The following is a 27261-nucleotide window of genomic DNA, read 5'->3' as shown; positions in this document are numbered from 1 at the left end:
TATATATACATTTACTCTCTCGCTCAAGTACCCTGCATTTGTAAAAGCAGAGATAGAGGGCGACCCTTCTCTCCCACCTCACAGTAAAATCCTGGAACAACCTCCCTCTCCACATCGGCACCTCCACGCAGCTGCCTCAATTGCGAAAGAAGCTGATCTGACTGAGGCCAGGTGGTATCCATCGGTATTTAAAAGTACACTTATATTTTGTAATTGAGAACTGCAAAGTGAACTAGGGGAGGTTAAACTTGACAGAACCAGATAAATCCTATCTTTGTGAGGACCTGGCATTAAAGTGCACGTGGATTTAGATTAGTAATTACACACTTCATTTTGGTCAATAGCCGGTTCTGATAAGTGTAGGTGTATTATGGTGTGTGTGTGTGTTTGTGATGTGTTTTCTATGTGCGCATTATGACTCCACAACCCTCCTACAACCAACAGCTCCTTTACCATAGCATAATATTTAAAACTATTTTAATTGACAGCAGCCATTCATGTTGATATGACATCTTCTATTTACATAGGTTGTTGATGAGATTATTTTTTTTAAGTAATATCGGTTTATTATAATCACATCAGCAGAGTCTATTAAAAGTTGTATTCAGTTCGGCTGTCTTTAAGATTGTTTTGTTTGATGAAATGCCAGTGTATAACTACATTCAGAAGCATCAGTGCCCATCATTGTCCCATATTTCTTCAATCAATGTCCTGTGGCGAGAGAGCGGTCTACACCTCTGAAAATCCCCCTCCCCCTCAGCCTTCTGACCTGCCTGAGTTCAGAGAATATTCATAGACATTTGTGTTTTTAATAGTACACTTACATTTTTTAACTGAAAAATGTAAAGTGAAAGTCACCAGTGCAACTGCACTTCATCAAGTGCTGAGGTAATGCATCACATTGGTCCTTATTGTGAGTACAATTGGTTACAATTACTGTTTGTGCCAGCCCCCAGCATTCTGAGTTGTGTAGGTTTATCACAATTCCACACAGTTTCCCACTCAAATTCATCAAGGTATCAACTTGAGAAATTTGTGTGGGGAAAAGAGGTTGTGTATGGTGAGGGAACACAGGTGGGTTTTGGGTTGGTAAAACCATAACTGAGGTTGTTCAACGTTCCAACCTTATTTGATTGAAAGGGGAGGATAAATTACGCATGGGTACCACTGCAAGATTCAGTAACGGAATAACCCTGGGTAGTTGTATGGCACAGGTACTATACGGAACTTGCAACAAGGAGTGTTGTGTTCTCCTTTGCCTCAGCACCAGGGCCGGTTGTAGCGCTGGTGACGCCCGGTGTGACAATGTATACCAGCCGGGTCTGGTGGCTCAGTGGACTAATGCTTCTGCTGCAGGGGCCTGTCTTTGGCCTCATGGTCACAGGTTCAAAACCCAGCGGGTCCACTCAGCCTTTCATCCATCTGAGGTCGATAAAATGAGTTCCATTGAGTTGGGTAAAAATAAACATCTGTTATTCAGCGCCAAGATACCTACTGGTGAACGTGCGCTTTACTTATGTTTTTGTTTGCGTCCCCATCCATGGTGGATGTGGTGACCACCTCCACCACGGATTCCCTCAAGTCTCCATAAACACTCTCTTTCATATGCATTTAGTTATATAGCACCACCCATATCAGTGTAGGGTGTCAGAGCACTTTGCATCACACACACATTATACAGAGACAATCACTCATATGTTTGTAATCATTGGAAGAGGTGTGGCGCTGCGGCTAGGGTGACTGACTCTGGAATCTGGCGATCACGGTTCGATCCCCGGAGCCGGCGGCAGATTAGCCCAGCACCATGTGACTCTGGGCAATAGCTCGCTTAATCTTACCGATGGCCCCTAGAGACCTTTATGGGTGACTGTGCGCTTTACAAATGTGGATTATTATCAGTGTATAGGAAATGTTACATAAGCCAGAGGACTAAAAGGTATGGGAATGACATGTCTTCCATACTGGTAGACAGTAGAGTCAAATAGTGCTTTGTCTGGAGAAGCACAAACTCAGAATTGAAAACGGAATATTTTAATAATAAGAATCGATTTGTACCCAAATGAACCCTTTTTGCATCATTAATCCATGCTCCAATCTTTACTTTGAGGTGTGCATGCAGTTTTCTGATGACAGTTAATAATTCACTGTTTATTAGGATTTTAACTTATAAACTGCAAGTAACAAAATGATGTCTCTTCGAAAAGCCTGACCCGACTGACCTATTTACATTAAGTGCGCTTTGTGATCTGCATGGCTCACCTTCTTTGCAGCAGACACAATACCAGTCTGTGCTATTTTATGATCCGCCAAAACCTCAACCAGACAAAACTCTGACCTCTCTATAAGAAGAACATTAATCACCTGAGCTATCTTGACATTTTTAGAGTTCGCTAGGATTTGCTGGAAGCAGTAGCAGGCGTTCCAAAATAAACGTGCAAACATGGTGCCCCCTGAAGTCAGCACCCGGTGCGGTGGCACCGCCCTAGAACCGGTCCAGCTTCGGCGCCCAACATCAGCAGTGCAGGTCCTACTCATCCCAAATGCACCCAAATTCACTCACCCACTCACTGGAAACAAAGCAAGCCAGAAAGACTGCTACTCACACCATCTCTGGGAGTTGCAGTTTTAGATTGTATGCATGCAGGGCTCAAGTCCGGGTACCAGGCGGGTGGAGAGCGTCCCCCCACTTATTTTAACCTATTTCACCGGGTGGACGCCATCCCCCTTGCAAAGATGACCTTGCTGGGGAATAAAGTGTATGCTTGCCAAAAAGTTGCTCAGGGTTTATTTCAGACAACATGAACTCGCATTCACAACGGAAGTTGGGATCTCCTAATGCCACCGAAGTGATTTACAGAATAGTAATAACTGCAATAAACAAAACGAAATATTCTGGCAGTGGCCAGGGCATTCTGGGGAAGCCGGCAGAAACGATGCTGGCATTCATTTTGACTAGGAAAACAGCAGGGCACTTCGGGTGACCCGAAACGGAAGAGAGCCTATGTATGGGGAATGTCGTAAATCTGACTCTGCGCATCTCAAAGGCATAAGTGGCCTCTTTCAGGCGACTTTGATGTAATAACCGCTGCGTCTTTGTGCTCTATTTTGTTTTTACCTTTCGTGAAGTCACTTCCGGTCGTGACGTCACTCCATTTTTGGAGACGGGACTGTGCCCAGCCAGGCGCCTATGGGGAGGCCATTTTCTCTATGTACACTGCATTGCAGCCTGCATGGATAAAGGGCAGAGTAAGCATAACTGGTTTGGGCAACCCCAGAGGGCCCAGAGTCATGCTCACTCAGGAGTGGTCATACCACTCCTGCCCTGCCCAGCCCTGCTCCTAGAGCAGCCCTGGCCACCAGGCCACCCGCCCGCCCGCAACCAAAACTTCTGCTTTCTCGCAGTGCAAGAAGCAGAAACATAAAATGGTAGTTTTACCATTTTATGTTTCTGCTTCTCGCCCTGTGAGAAAGCAGTGGGCTGACGCTCCTCCGCTCTATTTGAGAAGTGCCCGTGGAGGCGCACCCAAAAAATACCCTACGATGTTGGAACCCGAAAGCTATTCAAAATGTCCTAATTGGAGTGGTTAAGGTTTCTTTTTAAACCCATCTCAAATCTTCCTTTTTTTGTGGGTTTACACAAGTTGAATGAGTTAAGGCAGACTAGTTCAAATCTATTTTTGATATCTTAGATTGCTTGTTTGCTTGGTAGTTTATAGTTTGAAGTTGTTTGTGGTACGTCTAGGTCTTTGTTTCTGTTTTCTTTTGAGGTTCTTCCATTTCTGATTTCGTCCCGTATCTAGCCGCCATTTTGTGGTTCGTCGCCATTTTGTGTTGCCCTCACTCAGGCAGCACGCCGAACGATATATTTTTGCGTTTCCAGCTGCTATGTGTCCTTTTAGTTAAATAGTAACTCCATTGCCCTTGTCTACGGAACCCGATGTCAGGGTCTGGCTGAGTTCGTTAATCCATGTCTGGCTCGATTGATCCCTGTCTCGACCGGATCTATGACAGAATATCGACTACAAAAATATCGACCTACAAGAATATCGAGTCAACAATATCGAGGGCAAAAATATCGACATCCTATCTACAACATGGTAAGTACAAAAATATCGAAAAAATAATATCGTTGTAAAAAATATCGATGTTAAAAATATCGTTTTTTTTAATATATATAAATGTAAAAGTAAGTATATAACACTAATAAATAAAATATACATATTTAAAAGTATCTAATAATGTTTAAAATTAATAAATAAAAATATATACAGTAAAGATATAATATATATGTACTGAACAATAAGTATTAATAATTAATTTACTAAAAATACCCCATTACCCAAGAACTGAAAACTGACCCTGAACCCTAAAAATACCCCTTTACCCAAGAACTGAAAACTGACCCTGAACCCTAAAAATACCCCTTTACCCAAAAACTGAAAACTGACCCTGAACCCTAAAAATACCCCTTTACCCATGAACTGAAAACTGACCCTGAACCCTAAAAATACCCCTTTCCCCATGAACTGAAAACTGACCCTGAACCCTAAAAATACCCCTTTCCCCATGAACTGAAAACTGACCCTGAACCCTAAAAATACCCCTTTCCCCATGAACTGAAAACTGACCCTGAACCCTAAAAAATACCCCTTTACCCATGAACTGAAAACTGACCCTGAACCCTAAAAATACCCCTTTACCCAAAAACTGAAAACTGACCCTGAACCCTAAAAATACCCCCTTACCCAACAACAGAAAACTGACCCTGAACCCTAAAAATACCCCTTTACCCAAGAACTGAAAACTGACCCTGAACCCTAAAAATACCCCTTTACCCAAAAACTGAAAACTGACCCTGAACCCTAAAAATACCCCTTTACCCATGAACTGAAAACTGACCCTGAACCCTAAAAATACCCCTTTACCCATGAACTGAAAACTGACCCTGAACACTAAAAATACCCATTTACCCATGAACTGAAAACTGACCCTGAACCCTAAAAATACCCCTTTACCCATGAACTGAAAACTGACCCTGAACACTAAAAATACCCATTTACCCATGAACTGAAAACTGACCCTGAACCCTAAAAATACCCCTTTACCCAAAAACCCAAAAATGACCCTGAACCCTAAAAATACTCCTTAACCCAAAGGTAAATAATATTATTTAATTAGCAATTAATAATTAATTAACAATAACAATAAAATAAATATATTAGCACATAAGCTGTAATTAATATAATTTAATAATTAATATCATTTTCCCCAATTAATTAATTAACAGTAACTAAAAATTATATATATAAATAAATTACTCTAATAATATAATTAACTAACTAATATTATTTAATTACCAATTAATTACTAATGTAAAATATGTACCAAATTATATTAATTAATTAACTAATTAATATTAATTATTTGCCAATTAATTAGTTATAAATATTTAAAAACATATTTTAATTAATTAATTATTATTAAATTACTCCCCACCCTATTCCCCTATAAACCCACATCCCGCTACAGAAAATATATATCAATTAATCAATTAATTATTTCCCAATTAATCAATATTAATTAGCAAATAATTATAATTAATTAATTAATCCTACTAATTATTAATCAACTTACCATAATTAAATTACTTCCCACCCTATTCCCCTATAAACCCACAACCCGCTCCGGTACTAAAACATCAAATTTCCTTATAAATTTCTATATTATTATAGAAAATGTATACACATATAATAGTAATTATTTTAAATACTTAAATTAAACATATAACACATACATAATAAAAAACTATAAAATAATACAAATATCGATATTAGTGTCATCGAAATTATTAACATCGATATATATGCTATCGATATTACTAACTTCGATATTACTTACATCGATATTAAGTATTTCGATATTACTTACCTTGGGTCGATATTCTGTCCTACGATATTCTTGCCTTCGATATTATGCTCCTTCGATATTACAGACTCGATATTATGGTAAGTCGATATTTCCAACTCGATATTTTGACTGTCTACCGTCTCGACCGACTATTTGCCTTCTCCTATTCTTTCCTTATACTATCTTATCCGACTGGCCTTGGCTATTCTCTCCTTGTATTCTCCTATTACACAACTATCCTTTGAGGCACACAAATACGTCCTGCCACCTGCAAGAGGGGATTGTTGACGCCATCACTGATTAATTTGTTGGGAGGGGTAGCACACTGGGTCTGAGAGAGGGGCGTATTTGAGACACCTGATAGCTTGTTTTCCAACTTTTCTCATTGGTTCGTTTTGTATGTGTAAGGAGTGAGATGCTGTAAATATGTTCCTATAAAAGACTGTGCGCCACGGATTGAAGTGACAGTCTCCTAAGAATCCACCTCGTGTGTAACTTCAGGGACAACTGTGCTTAGCTGCAGCTAATAAACCTGGCTTCCACGCTCAACGGAGTGTCTTGTGTCTCTGTTTTTTACAAGGCAGGTGAACTTGGGGATTAAGGCGTGCCCTACGCCGCCCAGCCCATAAGGCCCGGTTCTCCAACTGGCGCCCAACGTGGGGTGGTTTCAGTGGTAGCGGTTCAGCCCGATGGTCGTGAGAAGCCCCGCAAGAAAATTCCGGAGGATTCGTGAGCCACGTCAAGCGACCCCTGTATGTCAAAGTGGACCAAAGGTCTTTTGCAGTGCGGCTACTCCTTTCCGATGGCTGCTGATGACTGCTGCCCTGACTACCGCCCTGCCTTGGACCCTCTGGTGATGACTGGTATCGCGAGACGTTAGACGGACCTCTGTTGGCGTGAGAAGACCATTTAGTTAAGTATTCGTGGGTAGCACCCACTTCTTTGTTTTGTTTTTGACTTTTGTTATTCGACTGTTGCAATAGCCGAAGCTGAGGGGTGAGTACATTTGTACTGTGTTCTTTGCTTTCACTCCTTGAAGTTAGTAAACAGATCGTGTGCTTAAAATGCCTGGTCTGAGCGGATTTAGGAAATGTTGTTGCTTTTGCTGTACTAGGGAATCCCGGCTCGAGGATTCACGTCCGATTCCTCCGGTTGGAACTCCCACATATGAGCTCTTTTCCAAACATGGTTTTGGCCCCATTGCCTTTAATGAGGCATGGATCCGATACACGAAGAACGATGGTGTTTTACGGTGGCCACAAAATGGTAGTTTTGAGCCAGATATATTAGATAATTTGGAATCAATTCTGTTCAAAAGAAAAGCCCGGCCGGCAATGTTTGACTCTTTCCGCCTTTGGCGTAAGGAAGCCAAACAGAGAGAAATTAAACAAGCAAAAAGAGATAAGAAAATGAAAGATATGACGGTTATACAGGCTGCCCAGCAGTTCAAAGACGATGAGACTGATCGTGCGATTGAGGTCTCAGATAGACAGCATCGGATGGCAATTGATAGGTGCTATCCCGTGTTACCTCCAGAGCGCAAAGATCTTGATGAAGATCCCTTAATGTCCCATTTGTTGAAATTACCTCCGCCTTATGCGCCAGATGCTAATGCACCCGTATTATTGCCACCTGTGCAGCAACCTGTCGTTCAGCCAGGATTTCCGGCTCCTACGCAATTGCCTCTTCCCGTATTGCCACCTGCACCTCCTTTGCCACCAACTTCTGTACCTCAGTCTCCGCCCTCAGTTTCTCTTGTAACGGCTAGTTGTTCTCTTCCTTTGCTTAATACTGCGTCTCCAGTTTTACTCCCTACTTCTTCTCCGATTCGTAATCGGTTAGTTGGTACTGTCTCTGGTCTTTTCTCGCCCCTCTTTGGGCCGTTTAATAGGACTCCTGCTTTTTCCCGAAGACAATCTCGTAGTCAAATTCCAGATTCTGGGGAACGAGTTGTATTTGACTCCCTCGCTCATAAATGGATGATGAATGGTCCACTGTATAGTGTACCCGATATATTGAGTACCTTTCTCCAGTGGAATGCGCTTACGCAGAGATACGTTATTAATGTTATGTGTGACGCACTTGTTAAAGGATGGGAGGATATGGAGTTGGATTTAACTCCTAAGGGTTTATTGGATATACAGGACAGGTTTGATAAAGGACTCATTGTGGGTCCTGACGTTGAGGGTGCTATAAAGACACTTGTTACTTTTAGGTCCTTATATTCTTCCCAGACTATTTCTGAACCTGATCCTGCAGTTAGACAGAGAACGAAGAATTATCCTATGATGGAAGTACATCCAGTCTGGAGAGAAGCGGTTCCACAGGCAAACAATGTTCCAGGTGTCCCTGCTCATTTCCAGCGTATATGGGTACATGTCCCTTGGAAATGAGCTGAAGTTTTAGCACTTAAGCAGTCTTTGCCGGACCCTGGTAAAAATCCTGCTGGTTATTATAAAGAGCTGTCCCAGACTGTTGATGCATGTATTATGAACTTGGCTGATATCGATATGCTAATGGGGAATGTAGTTCCACAAGCATTGTGGGCTCGGATTCGTAGAGAGGATCATGATCAAGCTTTAGGAGGTACTTGAGCTGATATATCTGCCGCAGATGCAGCACAAGTGGGTGGTGCTAAGCCAGATGATTTGATTACACAGTTGCTTGGTAGGATCATTACTTTAATGAAGACGATGATGCCTGCTTTACGCGTTAACTGGGATAAGTTAGCTGCATGTAAGCAGAAGAAAGATGAGAGTGTCTCTGATTTCTTTACTCAGTTTGAGGAGACATTTATCGATCATAGTGGTCAGGATATGACTACTGAGGGTGGACAGCGATTATTTGTGGATACATTTGTATTTAACTTACTTCCAGAATTGTCGCATAAGTTGAAAGATTCGGAAAGTTCTTGGGCTGTTTCTTCGTCTGCACAGATATTGGCCACTGCTCAGTATTATGAGAATAGGGAGAAAGAAGAGAAAGATAAGGCTGAGAAGAAAACTAAAGATTTAAAAAATGTAAGTTCTTCTTCAGCGGGCTTATCCCCCTCGTTCTGGCCAGCGTCAGTTTCAGCAACCTCCCCAGCTTCAGAGGTTGCTACAGAAACCTGAGCCTTTTGTTCTGCGACCTTTGCTTGGTCCTAATCAGTGTGCCTATTGTAAAGAGGAAGGCCATTTTAAGAATAGCTGTCCGGTTTTATTGCAGCGTAATGGTGGATTTCAAGGACCGCAAGGCCGTGGTGGTTTCCAATCAGCACCTAGGGGTAGAGGGCGAGGTGCGTTGCCTCAAGGGCAGCGTTCCTTTCCCCCTCAGAATTCTTCAAATTATTTTGATCAGCAGAATACTCAGTCTGCGCTATATTACAATTATGATTATTGTGTTGAAGGTGAGCTTCAGGATTTTCATTCTAGTTAGGACAGCCATGGACAAAGTAAGGGAGTCGTATCAGTTCCAGTGGATCAGAATGGGCATTATGTTGAGGTAGTTGCTTTGGGTGTTGCAGAGCCATTTCTTTTGGATGCTGGTGCAATGAGAAGCTCTATGATTCATTCGAAACTCCCTGGGGCACCTTTGTCTGGCTTAACAAACGTTTCTGTAGGGTTTTCGGGCGCCCCAGTTGCTAACCCAGTTTCTTGTCCTTTGCCTCTTTCAATTGGTCCTTATGATTTGGAAGCTCCACTTATTTTAACGACTGGTAGCGGAGAAAATTTGTTGGGTTTGGATCTGTTGAAACGTCTTCATGCAACGTTGTATTGTTCCCCCTCTGGTGTGCGTCTTACTTTGTGAGAGAAATTGGTTTCTCCTACATACCTATCGAAAGATAGCTTTCCGCCTGAGTTGCAATCTCTTCCTGCTACACTTTGGGCTACAGGTCCGAATGATGTTGGTTTGTTGCAGATTCCTCCTTATGTGGTTACTATTAAGCCTGATGTTAAGTTGCCACGTATTCCACAGTACAAGATTTCTAATTATGGTGAACGAGCTTTGATGGCTATTATCTATGATTTGGTTCAGAAGGGTGTGGTCGAAGAAACGAGAGGTAATGTATGTAACAGTGCTTTTCTCCCCGTTCCTAAACGCAGCGATCCTTCTCAACCTCCTGTGTATCGCTTTGTGATTGATCTTCGGGAGGTCAACAAGATTGTTGAGCCCCAGTTTCCTGTTGTCCCAGATATCACTGCTTTGCTTACTATGATACCTGCCTCAGCGACATGGTTTTCTGTTATTGATCTAAAAAATGCTTTCTTTAGTATTCCTATTGCTGAGGAAAATAGGGATATTTTTGGCTTCTCCCTCGGAGGCCGAAGTTTTCGGTTCAAGCGTGCACCTCAAGGTTATTGTGAAAGTCCCTCCATTTACAGTCAGGCTTTGAAATCTCAGCTTGATGCTTTCTTTCTACCTCCAGGTGCCACTTTGATTCAATACGTTGACGATTTGTTGATTGTTGCTGATTTGGGGGATGTTTGTAAGGTTGTAACGGTTTCTTTGTCTGACCTGCATCATAAGGTGTCCCCTTCTAAGTTGCCATATTGCCGCCAAGAGGTTACCTATTTAGGTCATCTCTTATCGAAGGAGGGAAGACGGTTGACCCCAGAACGAATTCAAGGGATTGCACAAATGTCTGACACAAAGAGAGGTACGTGCCTTTTTGGGCATTACCTCTTTTTGTAGACAATGGATTCCGAATTTTTCTTTGTTAGCGAAACCTTTGCTGGCACTTACGTTGAAAGATACGCCACAACCTCTCCCTTGGACTGACGAATGCCAAAAGAGTTTTTCTGATTTATGTACTGCTTTGTGTTCTGCTCCTGTGTTAGGTACTCCAGATTATAGTAAGCCTTTCACACTCTACGTTCATGAAAAAGAAGGTTGTGCGTTGTCAGTTTTAACGCAACAATTTGGAGACAAACAACGGCCATGTGCCTATTTTTCGGCTACGTTGGATCCAGTAGCCAAGGCATTGCCTAGTTGTCTCAGAGCTACAGCAGCGGCAGCGATTTCTATTCGTCAATCTGCTGGATTGGTATTGGACAACACCCTTGTTGTTATGGTACCACATGCAGTAGATACTCTCTTGAACAGAACGAAAACACAACACCTCACGAGTGCTCGTTTGTCTGGATATGAGCTGACGCTCTTGGCTAGCCATATACACATCAAGCTGTGTAACATTTTGAACCCTGCAACATTGTTGCCTATCCCGGATGAGAAAGGCATTCAAGAACAGCATAGTTGTTTTCTCCGAACAGAGGAGGAAACGAAAGGCAGAATAGATCTAAAAGACACACCACTTGTGGATCCGGATGGGATCCTATGGGTAGATGGGTCTTGCTTCAAGCTTCCAAATGGTGAGACGACTGCAGCTTATGCTGTTACTACTTTACATACGGTAGTAGAGACAGCGCGCATTGCACAGAATTCAGCCCAAGCAGCTGAATTAATTGCTTTGACGAAAGCATGTGTGTTGGCAAAAGGAAAGAGAGTGAACGTCTACACTGATAGCCAATATGCTTTCGGTGTGGCCCATAGTTTCGGCCGTTTGTGGAAGGAAAGAGGATTCTTTACCTCCCATGGGACTAAAATACAGCATGGTCAGTTGGTGACTGACCTTCTCGAATCACTTGCTTGCCTACACAAATAGCAATAATCAAGTGTAGTGCTCATAAAAAGATTACTGATGATGTGGGTCGTGGGAATGCTTTTGCAGATGAAGTTGCAAAGGAGACAGCGAGAGATGTTACAAGTCGTATGTGTGTTGCGGGCCCTGCAAGATGGGTTAGAGAAGGAGGAATGTGTGAGGACAAAATAGAAAGTGTGAGAATGATTCAAGAAGAGGCTACTGAGAAAGCACTGAGTAAATGGAGAGAAAGTACGGGAATGTTGGACGCGACTGGGTGTTGGACGGAATTGTCAGAACATCAACGATGGCTGTTACCAGACGCCTATGTACTACCTGTAGTATCCTGCGCATGATCCAGCCCACATCAGTGCAAAAGGCACATGTAAGATTTTGGCTCCAGTGTGGCAGAATGAAGGAATTCCTAAATGTGCAGAAAACGTGGTGAAGCATTGCATTGTTTGTTTAATGCATAATCCAGGAAAGGGAACCCCAACTCCAGCATGTCATTTTGCTCCCCCTACGTATCCTTTCGAGGTATTACAAATAGATTATATTCACATGGATCGTTGTAATAACCTCAAGTATGTTCTGGTGGTGGTCTGTGCCTTTTCCAGATGGATAGAGGCCTACGCCCTAAAGGACAATACTGCTTTGTCTACTGCCAAAGTCCTTATGAAGGAGTTTTTCCCGAGGTTTGGTTTGCTGCGCATTGTCTGGTCTGACAATGGGAGTGAATTTGTAGGCCAAATTATGCAGAAAGTGTGTACAGGTCTCGGTATTAAACAGAAATTCCATGAGGCAAACCACCCTCTATCAGCAGGTTTGGTGGAGTGCTATAATGGGACCCTCAAGCTCAAATTGGCAAATATTCAGGCTAGCACAGGTCTCGCTTGGCCAGATGCCTTGCCATTGGCACTCTTGTCCACGAGAACTACTGTGCATTCTCGTTTAGGTCTGAGTCCGTATGAGGTCGTTTTTGGGTACCCAGCAAATGTCTGGGGAGTCCTTCGACCTAAGAAGTATTCTGATATTCCACACCCAATATTGATTGACTATTTGCATGACCTCACCACTAAATTACGTGTTCTCTATCAACAGGTTCAAAATGTTTTGCCGGAGGCCTCCGCAGATCCAGGTCATTCCATCCAACCTGGCGACTGGGTCTGCGAGAAAAACTTTCAGCGGAAAAAGAATTTGGAACCTCGTTGGGGTCCGCCGCGGCAAGTTTTGTTAATGACACGTACGGCAGTGAAAGTCATTGGGAAAAAGAACTGGGTTCACGGCGTGCATTGCAAAAAGGTACCTTTGCCCTTACCTTTTGACCAATGGATTTGTGAGGGCATAGGTGATAGCGAAAGTGAAAAAGTACCTAGATTTGTACCGTTCAGTAGTGCATGCCTGGAACAAACGAACTCTGAGAAAGAAGACGACGAGGTGTTACAAGAAGCCGTGCCATTACATTTGCGTTTGAACACAGCGAATCCAGAAGCTTTGTTTAAGGACCAGACGATCCCTAATAAGACTCGATATAACTTACGGCCAAGAGTGATCAGAGACAATTGAACTTTTCTTTTTCCGATTTTTCTGATTATACTTTTTGAAAGACATTAATGTTTTTTCTTCCAGTATCCATCAAGTTGCAGGGTCACGGTAGGAGTCTTAAGCTTTGACCTGAGTAGTGACATAGGTCTGCAGGACTTGCAGTATCATAGGACGGCTAACAACCACAGCTAAGTGATCTAGGAAGATTACCGTGAGCAACGCTTTAGAGTAATGGATACTGAAGTGGGAAATAATGATAATAACGAAAAGAAAATGCAAAGGACTAATGGTTAGTCCATGTGGTATAATTTTATGTATTTTAATATGTTTAAGTATTTCATTAGCCTGTGTAAGCTGGGTTGTTTATATTAGGCAGCAATCACCTGTTCCAACATCTGCCTCTTTATCTTTTCCTACTACTGCCTCCCCACACCGGTTTTATACACTTTCAGAACACGAACAGATTAGGCAAACCGAATATTTCAATAATTTGTATATTCAGTTATTGCATCAGCACCAACTGGTAATGAATACTACTGATTGTTGGGCTCATGCCTCATAATACAGAGAGAGGTATGCCATATTTAGTCTTTCCATTCTCCTATGAAGGTTCCGCCTGGGCTTATTTGGCTATGTTCTCTAACATTTATCAGAATCAGCTACGGTATCCTCCTGGTAGTCCATATGGTGGTGGAGCAGACTTCAGTCACAGTTCCTTGATTAAGGGAATAGTGACTATGGCTAAAATTGCTCAGATTAGTAAGATTCCCATAGATGAGAAAAGAGCATATGATGGATGGAATATAACACGATATGTTACTAGCCTCACAGAAAAGGCTAAGCGAAGGAGCTCTCCGCCAACTTGGACTGTACCTCATCGAGGTAATTTCTGTTTACAAATTAATGGTCAGAATGTTAAAAATCAACAGGAAAAGAGTGTCTGTTCTCATACTTATGTCTATACACCTCAGATTCCCTCACCACTAGTGCCATCACAAGGCACATATTTTATCTGTCACGACAGAGCCTATACATGGCTACCTATCTATTTCTCAGGAACTTGTTATGTGGCTTTTCTTCTTCCCCCAACGTATACTGCTCCTTCAGGTCATTTCAGGAAAAGACATGGCAAGGGAGTTATTGATCAGAAAGACACAGCAGGACAGGAGGAAGGTGACTTTATTAAAGGGTTGCTTCCTTTCTGGGGCTCAATGGCCAATAGCAGAGACATCAGACAATTAGTTTGTGTTGTTGAGGCTACCATAAATGAAACTTCTGGAGCCTTGAGTAATCTGACAGCCGAACTTCAGGCGGATCGTCTTATGACGTTGCAAAATTGGATAGTTTTAGATATTATCCTTGCAGATCGTGGAGGAGTCTGTAAATTGATCAGGTCTAGTTGCTGTGTTTACATTCCTGATAATGCCCCTACAGTATACCAAGCTATCTCTAAGTTATATATCATCTCCGAGTCTATACATCAGGACACTGGAGATTGGTCTGTGATGGGATGGTTTTGGGGACTACTGTCCACATGGGGATGGAAAATACTAACTTTCCTTGGAATGATTTTGGCCATCATTTTCTCTTGTTGTCTCTGTGTACGGTGTGGACCTGCAATATGTGGTCTTTGTGCCACTATGTGTTGTAGCAGGGTTTCCGTTCTCCCACAGAACTGTGCACAGAGATCTAGAACCGGGGTGAGTTAGGGTGACCCAAAACTCACCTTAGTATCAGAAATCCCCTTACCAAGCTAGCTACAGTGTCTCATTGGTAATAACAACTTCCCAATGACTTAGACAATCCAGAACATGAACTTAGGGAACCTCAGGTATCGTGGAACACATGAACACTCTTTCGTTATATAATCATTACAAACCAAAACGGGGAGTCAAAGAACACACGTGCAAGTTTGAAATGTTTATTTTTCAATGCAAGGTTCTCAAATGCAGTATCTTATATAATATCAACATACATATTATAAAAATCAGAGTTAGCAGCATAGTCACTAATCCATAAAAAGCGAAAGGTGATAGCATATTATAATGCAAAATCTATAGAAATTCTGTATCACCTATAATTTGCGCACCCTATTTAGCATACTATATTATATCTAAGAAGGTCTCATTTGGGTTTTTAGCAGGGCGGGCCCATACCTCTAATGGTTAGTAGGAGAAGATCACATCAACAGCTACCAGCTCTCTGCATGCGAAGCATCAAGTGTGTTGATTCATTCCCTGTAACTCTATCTTAAACCCGCGTAGAGCCCAATGTTGGCAGCAACATTATTTGTGTTATGTCTAATGTGGTGCGAGGATCAGGCCTTCAGCAACCTTGTGTTAGGTTATTCTTAGAGGGTGCAGTTCTCAGTGTGCAGACAGTTGTACCAAGTGTACCAAGCACAACTGATATCAGAGCAATAACATATTATTCTCAAATAAATCACATCTTTCGTCTAGGTTGAAAGCTACAATAACAATTAGGTGTCGTGTGCAAACTGAAGCCAAAGGAAAATATGATGTTTAAACATTTAATAAACTCATGCTAACTTAACACAATATATAGAAACGCAGTAACCATATGACACCCCCCCCAATGATCCGAGGACGCTCAAAAAAGAAAAAAACCAAGCCAATACTATAAGAAAGGCAAAACATGAAAGCAGAGTTCAACAATATTGAGCCACGCTAAATGTATGTAAATGTATATAAGGATTAATAATACAAATTAAGTATGAATGTCTATAGTGACCACACAAAATTATATATAAAAAAAAAACTTGAACTTGAGGCCATTCATAAAATCATAGGCCCAGAACAAAGAAAAGTTGAATGTTCGCAACATAAAAGGCACCATTCAGAATTACTAAAAAGTCACGTGCCATTATAGTGAAAGTCTCCAAAGCCACTCATGGGTGGATAGAATATGCAAAATAGGTTGCCACAGCCTCCAACATGAAATCACTGTCATCATCCGAAAACAGTTCAGCCATCCAATTAAGCAATGGGAAAGAACATACGTGCTCCTCCAGCACCGAATCCTCTAGCAACATCAGAGGACAACTCAGTGGGTTCTCGAGAACTCCATGTGCCAGAAAGTCATGCGCCGCTGCGGATACGTCCCACTGACCCATTAGTCCATGCATCGCTGCCACGGCCATAACCCTTTCACCAGAACAAACCAACTCGTGAGCAACTACGGGGCTCATCAGCTGATCAAAATCGACGTCAGGAGAAGTCGTCAAGCAGAGACACAAATCAATGGCCCAGTCGAAATCGCAGCTCAGGCAATGAAACACAGGCTGGACACATGTGAAATAGGAAAATCGAAACGATAATCCAAAAGCCGTGCTTAAAGTCGCAAGCGGTAAGGAGCCATAGTAATCAAGCATCCGGTTGCGAAACAGTGTTAGCAGGGGCTGAGCGGCTCCTTGCGCAGGATGGGCATCCATGTTTTATAAAGCAAAATATCACCAAAACGCCTGCAGCTAAAGCCAGCAAAACAGGGAATCCGCCAAACAAACTTGCGAATATAGAATGAAAGAACGCAGGGATAATACCAAATACTTTTTCAAACGTAGTCACGAGACCACTGCTAACCAATTTAAAAAAATGTGCGAATCCAGACGTGGAGGAGGCATTAAAGATCTGATGAACCAGCTCGCAGAAATGAAACGGCAAGTCAGTATTTAAAAGTGCCTGCACCTCTGTGCGTGTGTTAGCTATGTGAACGACATAAGTTTCACGGGCCGAGCTCAGGGCCACTTCTTTTTGAGACAATAGGGCTCTTATTCGGCTCAAACCGTTGAACTCCGCTCTCAAGGTTGGTATTCGTGGCCAGATGGAAACATCTGAACTCCCATGCGTGGGTGGGTATAACACGTTCTTGCAACACACCACACGTTCTGATACAGTAACCACATAGGCGATACCGACCATTAACCCACAACACTCCTCGTTATTCAAAAGTAAATAACTACCGTTAGTCAACAAAGTGAACGTGGGAACAATTGCAGGAACCGGTGTGCCTTTTAAAACACAGGCTAAATTAGGCCGGTCCTGATTACAAGAACCATGCAACTGGATGTGCCTGCATATCAGTGAACAGTCAGGCGACTGTGTGCATTCTTCACCATTCAGATTCACTTCCTTTCCATCCTTTAGACTTCTGTATGTGTATGGTAAAGACCATGTCTCATGTAGGAAAGCACTGCCTAGGGGTTCATAACGCCCTATAGCAATATATCGCATACAATTAGTAAATTTATATAGAGCAAATGGTAAAGTAATATTACCATGGATAAGCCATGTAGCAGCAGCTGCCTCAGCAACAGAAAAGGGCAAAGATTCTAATTTTTCAATGTGTAACATAGAAAATGATGCATCTCGCATGGAAAGCATGCGCTGCTTGTCAGTCAAATTAAATGGGGCAAATAGTGATGAGACGTTCATGTAACTCCAAGGCACTCGGCCAGCTTTCAGAGTCTGTAGTGTCCAAGCAAACTGCATAACAGAACGCAATTGATTTTAACCATGATATAATACGGACACTTCATCATGCACAATGTCAACAACAGAAGAAACAATATTGTTCAACGTGTAAATTCAGGAAGAAAGCATGTTAATACTGTTATCAACAACTCCAAGTACTTTTTCCAAATTTACTTGGTCAATTGCCCTTAGGCGCTTAGCAGCCTCAATTTGAGAAACTTTCCAAATTTCATTGTAAACAGCATAAATCCACCGTTTAGATCTACCCTTAGCCGGGCCTTTTATGAAATCATTTAAATCCACATTATCAGTCAACTGAGACAGATGTAGTTTAACTGCAGCTAACGTGGAATGTTGTAACCAATTCTGACACAGTTTCCCCACAGAGTAAGTGGTGACAGTATAATCAGTTTCAAAACGTGGATCTGGTCTAACTTGTGTGAAACCTTCAGCCAACCCCACAAAGCGGCGTTGGCAAGAATCAGCACTTCTTTGCCACAACAGCCAACCCTTTGGATCCAAACTGGATACATTAAAGGACGAATTGTGAATTAGAGACTGTATCTCATTAATAGACAAATCAGAAAAATTACCCCAACCTGAATATTCTTCTAATTCGGGGATAATTGGTGTATTTAATTTTTTAGAAGTAGCCAATCCAAAGCATGTTGTTTGGGAAATGGTACAATTTAGAAACAACATGGGATTCGGGATGAGACATGCACGGTGCAAAGCCTCAGTGCCTTGTACCTGCCAATCTTTGGTACCCCAAACCGATTTAAGGTCAATTATTTCCTTCCAGAACTCCTAGCCATCTACAGCTAATCTGTCTAGAAAGGACTTCGAATACAGCAATTTTGTATCGGTAAGTCTAACTTTGGACATGGACTTTTGTGTCATTTTGAAATAAAATGACTCAGGATTTGATTGATTAAAATTTGTAAAATAGGTGTATTTTTTCAGAAATGTATTGGAGCTGCCTCCCAATGGAGCAGGGCAGTGTTCCCACTGTGTGTAATTAACAGCAACCCTCCTGGAGTTTGTCTTATGTAAAAAATGATTACCATAATGTTGAAAACAAAACAAATCACCATAATTAATAGAATCTAAATACAGATCCTCCGCATCAAAGGCAGCATAGTATTTCAAATCAGAGAATAATGCTTCTACGGCCTGAATATCCCAATCATCAGAACGTATGTTTTGTTTAATCACATCTCCCATGTTTACTCTAAGCACATTCGGAACATTAATCACTTCTGTTGGCCCATGTATTTGAAATCTAACCGCATCCCACACAATTCCATCAAGGACAGGCCAAGCAGTTATGTTGGCCGTATTCAAGTCTTGTTTCAGTCTGTGTGCTGAATGTGAAGAGAAAAGAGGGGCCAATGTTCCATTAAGGTACCGAATTCCTGTTCTTTCTTTAACATAATGACCATCGATCAGGCGGAAAAAATAAAACACAAAACCAATTGACATAAAAAGGTAAAAAGAATCAACCAAATGTATGTGCAAGGGGGAATTAAAAAATGTTTTTTAAATAAGGTGGCATATTTTGCAATAGTTGAGGGTTTCTTTGAAAGTTCTGAAACAGAGTCAAAAGAGAATCTGGACTGGTCGGCCAAACGAGTCTGCAAATCAGGCATTGATAAATCAGCAGGATAGGTGTAGTTCAGTTCATCAATGTTAGTAACAGGAATAGTTTTTAATAAAGGACTGGATATGGCAGGCATCTCGAGGGACACCTCCTGTTCTGCATCAGAAGTTATTGCCAGCACAGAATGCCTCACCATGGAAGGACAGGATACAGCTGGTGTCATGCTATGAAGAATCGGCCACCCTGTGTGTCTTGACATTGTCAATAGAAATAAATCTGTTTTCCTTACGACCTGGAAGTGGTGGTAAAATGACTGTTCTTGTGCCCTTCAGTCCAAGAACTCGAACCGGTGCACGATATGAGGGACCAAACTCTTTCTTGTTATCGATCTTCTCTCGAACCAGTTCTCCAACTTAGGGTAGCCAGCCAACTACCGGGATCTGCAACGCATCATCCGATGTGGAGGGCAAATGTTCCTTTGTGAGACTGTCTCTGGTCTTTTGTAGATTCTGTAAAACATTGCAATGTTCATCTACGTCAAAGGCCGCGGCCTGGGCCTGACAGTCCTGGCCGTCAAGGTCAGGAACATACATCTTGATACCAAAGAGCATTTCGTATGGGGTCCGCCCACCCAGAGACCTTCTAGGGAGATTATTAAGCGTACGCTGTACGCCATTGAGGTGGGCTAACCAGTTTCTGCCAGTGCCTATAACTCGAGCTGTCAAAGATTGCTTTAAGTCACGGTTCATTCGTTCCACTACACTATTACCCTCGGGTCTGTACGGACTCGAAAACTTGACTTGGACCCCCAACGAAACCATAGCATCCTTATACGCCTTAGAGGCGAAAGCCGGACCCTGATCCCAATGGAAGGTACCACAGGCAAAAATCCCTATAAAGACTTGCAAATCCTTGATGACAGTCCGTGAATCAGCGCTCCGATGTGGCCATACCCACACAAAGCGTGTGCATGAATCAACTGCTACCAAGATGTACTTGTACGCAGTATCAGAAGAAAATGGACCGCAGTGATCCAAATAAACGCATCCAAGCGGTTTATTAGAGATGTACAACTGTGTCTGAGGCGGACGCGCAGCAGTCGAAGGTTTAATCTGCTGGCAAATGTCACATTGAAGGACATAATCGCGCGTCTGTTTGTACAGTCCCCGCCACCAGAACCTTTGTTGAAGCTTGTTGCCATAGCACCTCGAATAGACCGCCGCAAAAGTCTTACCCCAGGTCTCACAGTCAACAAGTTCAGGGGCCAAATCCTTCGGTAAACTAAGCGTAAGAATCTGGTGTTTGTCACCAGGATTCGTATTAGGAAACACAGCTTCCAGCTGGCCGAATTTCTCCGCAAGCCAGAAAGTAAAATCATCCTTATCTTGGGGCTTCTTGTCCATCACGGAATTCACCATGACAGGATTGATCTTCAAACCAGCCTGTTCTGCTCGAAGCTGCCCACCCCTAGGGGCTGCGTCCTGAACATTACGGCTTGTGTAATGAACAAGCGCTCTAATCACAGACACTGCGACTTCATGAAGCCGCCGCAGATCAGCCATGTTACAAGTGGCGCGATTAGGGTGAGGAGTGAATCCCACCAAAGCGGGCCAATTAGCGCCCGGAATGGACAAAGGACCCAACCTCGGTGGTGTAGGGCGCCACCAAACCAAACTCCATGCTGCCAAGCATCAATAGGAACCTCAAGTGCTCTGTACGGAGCGTACGCATTCGGTACAGCCGTAGCAGTGTATGAATGGAACACTCCAGAATTAGCGTCCACCACCGGAAATGTCACCCACGAATAAAACAGTTCGTACGGGTAAGCATGTTCCGCACTCACCACCAGAACCACAGCCAAGCCTTCCGCAGGAATATTAATACCCCGCAAGTGGTCACGCACCGCGACTCGACTATGCTGCGGGATGTCCACGGGCTGTGCCATGGTAGCACTGGAACTCGAAAAAACAAAGAATACTTTGTAGCACAACTGGGTAGTAATTCAAAGAAACCGTTTTAGACTAATTCAAGCTTGAAAAAGACCTATTTCAAAAATAGGTAGGTTTTCCGACACCACCGTTTTCCGGAAACGGGAATGAAGGTGTTAAGGTTTGAATGATATACTACTCGAGTGTCATGTTTAAGGCCAACAACGTATGGGCGCCATGTAGCAGGGTTTCCGTTCTCCCACAGAACTGTGCACAGAGATCTAGAACAGGGGTGAGTTAGGGTGACCCAAAATTCACCTTAGTATCAGAAATCCCCTTACCAAGCTAGCTACAGTGTCTCATTGGTAATAACAACTTCCCAATGACTTAGACAATCCAGAACATGAACTTAGGGAACCTCAGGTATCGTGGAACACATGAACACTCTTTCGTTATATAATCATTACAAACCAAAACGGGGAGTCAAAGAACATACGTGCAAGTTTGAAATGTTTATTTTTCAATGCAAGGTTCTCAAACGCAGTATCTTATATAATATCAACATACATATTATAAAAATCAGAGTTAGCAGCATAGTCACTAATCCATAATAAGCTAAAGGTGATAGCATATTATAATGCAAAATCTATAGAAATTCTGTATCACCTATAATTTGCGCACCCTATTTAGCATACTATATTATATCTAAGAAGGTCTCATTTGGGTTTTTAGCAGGGCGGGCCCATACCTCTAATGGTTAGTAGGAGAAGATCACATCAACAGCTACCAGCTCTCTGCATGCGAAGCATCAAGTGTGTTGATTCATTCCCTGTAACTCTATCTTAAACCCGCGTAGAGCCCAATGTTGGCAGCAACATTATTTGTGTTATGTCTAATGTGGTGCGAGGATCAGGCCTTCAGCAACCTTGTGTTAGGTTATTCTTAGAGGGTGCAGTTCTCAGTGTGCAGACAGTTGTACCAAGTGTACCAAGCACAACTGATATCAGAGCAATAACATATTATTCTCAAATTAATCACATCTTTCGTCTAGGTTGAAAGCTACAATAACAATTAGGTGTCGTGTGCAAACTGAAGCCGAAGGAAAATATGATGTTTAAACATTTAATAAACTCATGCTAACTTAACACAATATATAGAAACGCAGTAACCATATGACAGTGTGTCAACAGCAACATGACCTCATGGCCATAGACATCGGCTCAGATTGACTTGAGTCCCTGGTATTTTGCCTGAGTAATGGCAAAAGGAGGTCTGAGGTTCTTCGATTTCTGATTTCGTCCCGTATCTAGCCGCCATTTTGTGGTTCGTCGCCATTTTGTGTTGCCCTCACTCAGGCAGCACGGCGAACGATATATTTTTGCATTTCCAGCAGCTACGTGTCCTTTTAGTTAAAAAGTAACTCCATTGCCCTTGTCTACGGAACCCGATGTCAGGGTCTGGCTGAGTTCGTTAATCCATGTCTGGCTCAATTGATCCCTGTATCGACCGACTATTTGCCTTCTCCTATTCTTTCCTTATACTATCTTATCCGACTGGCCTTCGCTATTCTCTCCTTGTATTCTCCTATTCGCCTACAGAGGTGGTGGTGTGCCACACGGTAGCCTCGCTGCCTACTTGATTTTCGCTATTTTAAAATTGAAAACTGCCTAGAAATTGTGCTTTTAAATATTGTGTTTACCTGCATCACGTAATCCCTGTGCTCGAACTCCCCGTTCCCTCACTTCCAGTTTCCGGGTCTTTCTCGGTCAAGTTGCTCTTTGGACAGCCGCTGCACAGCAGGGCTGAGTGGTGGGTGGGAGGAGCTACGAGGTGAAAAGGCAGGCTGGAGCAAGCGCGCGCCGCGGGCGCGCCTAAGGCAAGCCCGTCTGCGCCCGTCCGCGCCTGGCCGGGACCAGGGGCCAAAATGCCTCCCCCGGTGCCATGGTATTGCAGGGAAACCCTGATTGCTCTACAGAATAATACCCTTCAGCCAAACCCCCCGACGATGGAGGGGCTCCGGCATGAGGGGCTGCTAAAACATTCACCATGTCATCCTTCAGCAAGGAGAAACCAAGAAGGGCAAAAAAGCTAACATCACAGAGCATTGCCCTGTTGAACACACGCTCCTTCCAAAATCACAATCTGGAGGTCTTCTCGCGGCAATCTGGATGTGCTGGGGGTCATGGAAACTTGGCTAGAAGATTCCTCCACCCCGGACCTGGTGGCAGCACTTCCACCCAATTTCGGTGCCATTACTCAGAACAGGAAAGGCGGTAGGAAGGGGGGAGGAGTGGCCTTCCTCTTCAACAGCTCCTTTAAAACCGAAACAATATGTGCAGAAAGTATGGAGGGTGCAGATATTCTGGGAGTTAAGTTCTGTTCTACCACTAACTGTCTAGTGATACTCCTAGTCTACCGCCCTCCAAGGACGCCCCCGGGTTTCATCGAGCCTTTTCTGGGATTGGTCCATGACTTGTGGTCAAGGTACGAGGGTCTTGTGGTTATGGGAGATTTTAATCTCCATTGGGAGGAATCCCCCAAAGACGCAATTTCAAAGCAGCTAGAAGGGGCCATGACCTCGTTAGATCTTCTTCAGAGGGTGACTGGCCCGACACATAAAAAAGGCCACACCCTGGACTTGATCTGGACATCGGTTCCAATGCTGAGCCCAATTACCATCTCAACCTGCATATGGTCAGACCACCACCTGTTACAGGGGAGTATGGCATTTCCGGGGCAATGTATATCCTCCTCGGCGGAGTGGCAGGTTGTGAGAAGTTGGAATAAAATTAGCACAGATATGCTGATCTCCACCCTAGGGAAACAACCATCTCACCTCCATAGGCTGCCGGAGGATGATATTGAGGCAGCTAGCCTCAAGTTGACACTAAAACTTATAATCGCCATTGATGTATTGGCTCCGGTCCGAAGGGTAAAAATCATAGATAGGGGTATAGGTGCCCCGTGGTTTAATGACGAACTGAGGCTTTTGAAACACTCCCTACGCCAAAGTGAGAGAGCCTGACGTAAGGGGTACGATTCCAGTACTTGGGCCGTATATCTGAAGGAGTTTGCCACCTATAAACAAGCTATCAGGGCCAGGAAAGCAGAATTTTATGAGGATAGAATTTCGACAGCAATCAATCCTCAGAAAGAAATTTTCAAGGTCCTGTCAGAGTTAAGGAAGAAGAAAGAACAGCCCCCCTCCTTCCGGCAAGAAGACTGTCAAAAATTTCAGTTGTTCTTTACCACCAAGATAGCAGACCTCCTGACGGAAATTGAGTGCACCCCGAGACTAGACTGCCTGGAAGACATTACAGGGACCTTCCCAGCAGTCACTCAGCCCTTAACTACATTGCCCCTCCTCACCAAGGAGACATTGGGAGTAGTGATGGGTCGAGTCAAATCGGGCTCACCGGCCGATCCCTGCCCACCCAGGATCTTCAAACAAGCCTGGCCAGGGTTGGAGGATGACGTGTTATCACTCCTCAATAGCTCTTTAACAACTGGAGAGGTTCCTACTAACCTTAAGGAAGCCCGACTGATCCCCCTCCTAAAGAAGCCAGGGGCAGATACTAAGGTCTTGAAAACTTTTAGGCCCATCTCACAATTGCCTTTTTTGGCAAAAATAATGGAGCAACACGTATTGCCTACACTCACACATTATCTTGAAAACAACTATTTACTGGAACCCAACCAGGCTGGTTTTAGGGCCCACCACAGTACAGAATTGGTCATGCTTTCTGTACTGGACGACCTAAGACTTAGAGCGGACAAGAAAATCCTGTGTGCCCTGGTGCAGTTGGACCTCTCCGCGGCATTTGATAAGGTCAAGCATGACCTACTGTTGTCGCGGTTGTGGGACCTTGGCATCCGGGGCACTGCTCATGCCTGGCTGACATCCTTTCTTGACGACCGGGTACAGAGAGTGCAACTAGCCGACCTGGTGTCGGAGGCAGAGGGTCTTACATGTGGGGTCCCACAGGGCTCAGCCTTGTCACCCTTACTGTTTAATGCCTACTTACAGCCCTTGATCTCGGCATTATATCAGTTGGATTGCAGAATCTACAACTATGCCGATGATACTCAGATCATCATCCAAATAGATAACTCTCCAACTGCACATCAGAGAATACAAAACATCTTAAAATTTATTGTAAATTGGATGACGGCCAACTCGCTTAAAATAAATCCAGATAAGACTAAGGTGTTTGCAATCACGACGGCATCCAGCCCTTGGAATGATCTTCTGTGGCCCACTGAACTAGGACCCTCCCCAGTAGCTGCAGAGGCCGTGAAAAGCCTAGGCCTGTATATAGATGCTAAACTCACTATGTCCACTCAGGTTTCAGCGGTAGTGGGCATCTATGTGGGTTTACTGAGACAGCTGCGTAAGCTTTCTCCCCTCCTGACTGTTGACACGCTCAGACGGGCGGTGTCAGCCCTGATACTAGCACGGTTGGACTACGGCAACATCCTGTATGCCAGCATTTCTCAACAACTGCTGGCTAGACTGCAAATAGTCATGAACGACGCCGCAAGACTAATTTTCAACAAACCAAGAAAGACCCACGCCACGCCACTCCTCCGTAAGCTTCATTGGCTGCCAGTAAGGCAGCGGGCTAAGTTCAAGGGCTTATGCATTACGCATAAAGCCCTGTATGGACAAGCCCCGCAATACATCAGAGAGCGTCTAGTCCCGTACGTCCCTACCAGAATTCTGCGATCGGCGGATGCCGCACTTCTGGCCTGCCCTCGGTTCAAACTATCATCCCTTGGAGGACTCGCATTCTCATACACATTTCCTATAGTCTGTAACAATCTACCCGAGAGTCTGCGTAAGGAATCAAGTCTATTACCTTTTAGGAAAAAGCTGAAAACGGTGCTATTTCAGGAGGCCTGGGGCACGGCCTAACTGGCCCACCTTCCCATATTGTGTGCACCCTCTGACAAGCGCTTAGAGACCTCTGGGTAATAAGGCGCTCTACAAATATAAATACATACATACATATTACACAACTATCCTTTGAAGCACACAAATACGTCCTGCCACCTGCAAGAGGGTATTGTTGATGCCATCACTGATTCATTTGTTGGGAGGGGTAGCACATGGGGTCTGAGAGAGGGGCGTATTTGAGCCACCTGATAGCTTGTTTTCCAACTTTTCTCATTGGTTCGTTTTGTATGTGTAAGGAGTGAGATGCTGTGAATATGTTCCTATAAAAGACTGTGCGCCACGGATTGAAGTGGCAGTCTCCTTAAAATCTACCTCGTGTGTAACTTCTGGGACAACTGCGCTTAGCTGCAGCTAATAAACCTGGCTCAACGGAGTGTGTCGTGTTTCTGTTTTTTACAAGGCAGGTGAACTCGGGGATTAAGGCGTGCCCTGCGCTGCCCGGCCCATAAGGCCCGGTTCTCCACTTTGTTGATATGAATTACTTATGATTTTTGCTTTACATATGGATCCATTTTCCCAATTGAGAGTTACTATTTTTGACTCTGATATGGATTGAATAGCAACCTTGGAGGCTCAGCTAGAGTGGCCATTGGCAGCATTGAGTAAACCTCCATGGATGAGGGCATAAAAGGTGATTTTAAAAGGCTGTGGTTAACCTAACCAGGCCTTCCACTCAGCCACCCCGGGGGTCTGTACGTTCTTTCAGATTCAGCGGCTCAGCACCTCCTGCAGGCAGAAATGTAGAATTGGCCAGTGTGCAATTTAAAGAAAGGGAAGTAAGTAGGCAGTTGTCACACAGAAACCTGGGTACACAACACAACTCGAGTTGCCACTCCCCTCGCCTGAGCTGGAATAGGCCAGAACCATTAATATTGATGTATCTTCACTAGTATTAGGGTTGTGCCTATCAGTGGCCAAACACATTTCAACCTTGTTATCCCCACTCATATTCCATGCTGTCTGTGTCTGCTGCCTTGCACAGTGTCATCTGACCTAGCTTGCTCCCTGCCAGTGCCTGCTCAGCTCAAGGCTTGCAATTGCAGCCACCAGAAAATCCTGCAACCTTCAGGCACACAGGCAGCAAGACTTAGTCTTGAGTAAGTCCATGGTGAGACAGTGACAATTACATTGATTGTCAAGATAATCTTTGAGACTATTCTTTGACATGGCAGCCAGACACCTGTCTCCTCTTCCCCAATTTCAGAGATTTAGAG

This window comes from Lissotriton vulgaris, chromosome 3_2 (assembly GCF_964263255.1).
Source record: "Lissotriton vulgaris chromosome 3_2, aLisVul1.2, whole genome shotgun sequence".
NCBI classification, from domain to species: Eukaryota; Metazoa; Chordata; class Amphibia; order Caudata; family Salamandridae; genus Lissotriton; species Lissotriton vulgaris.
This window is presented reverse-complemented; position numbering follows the sequence as displayed.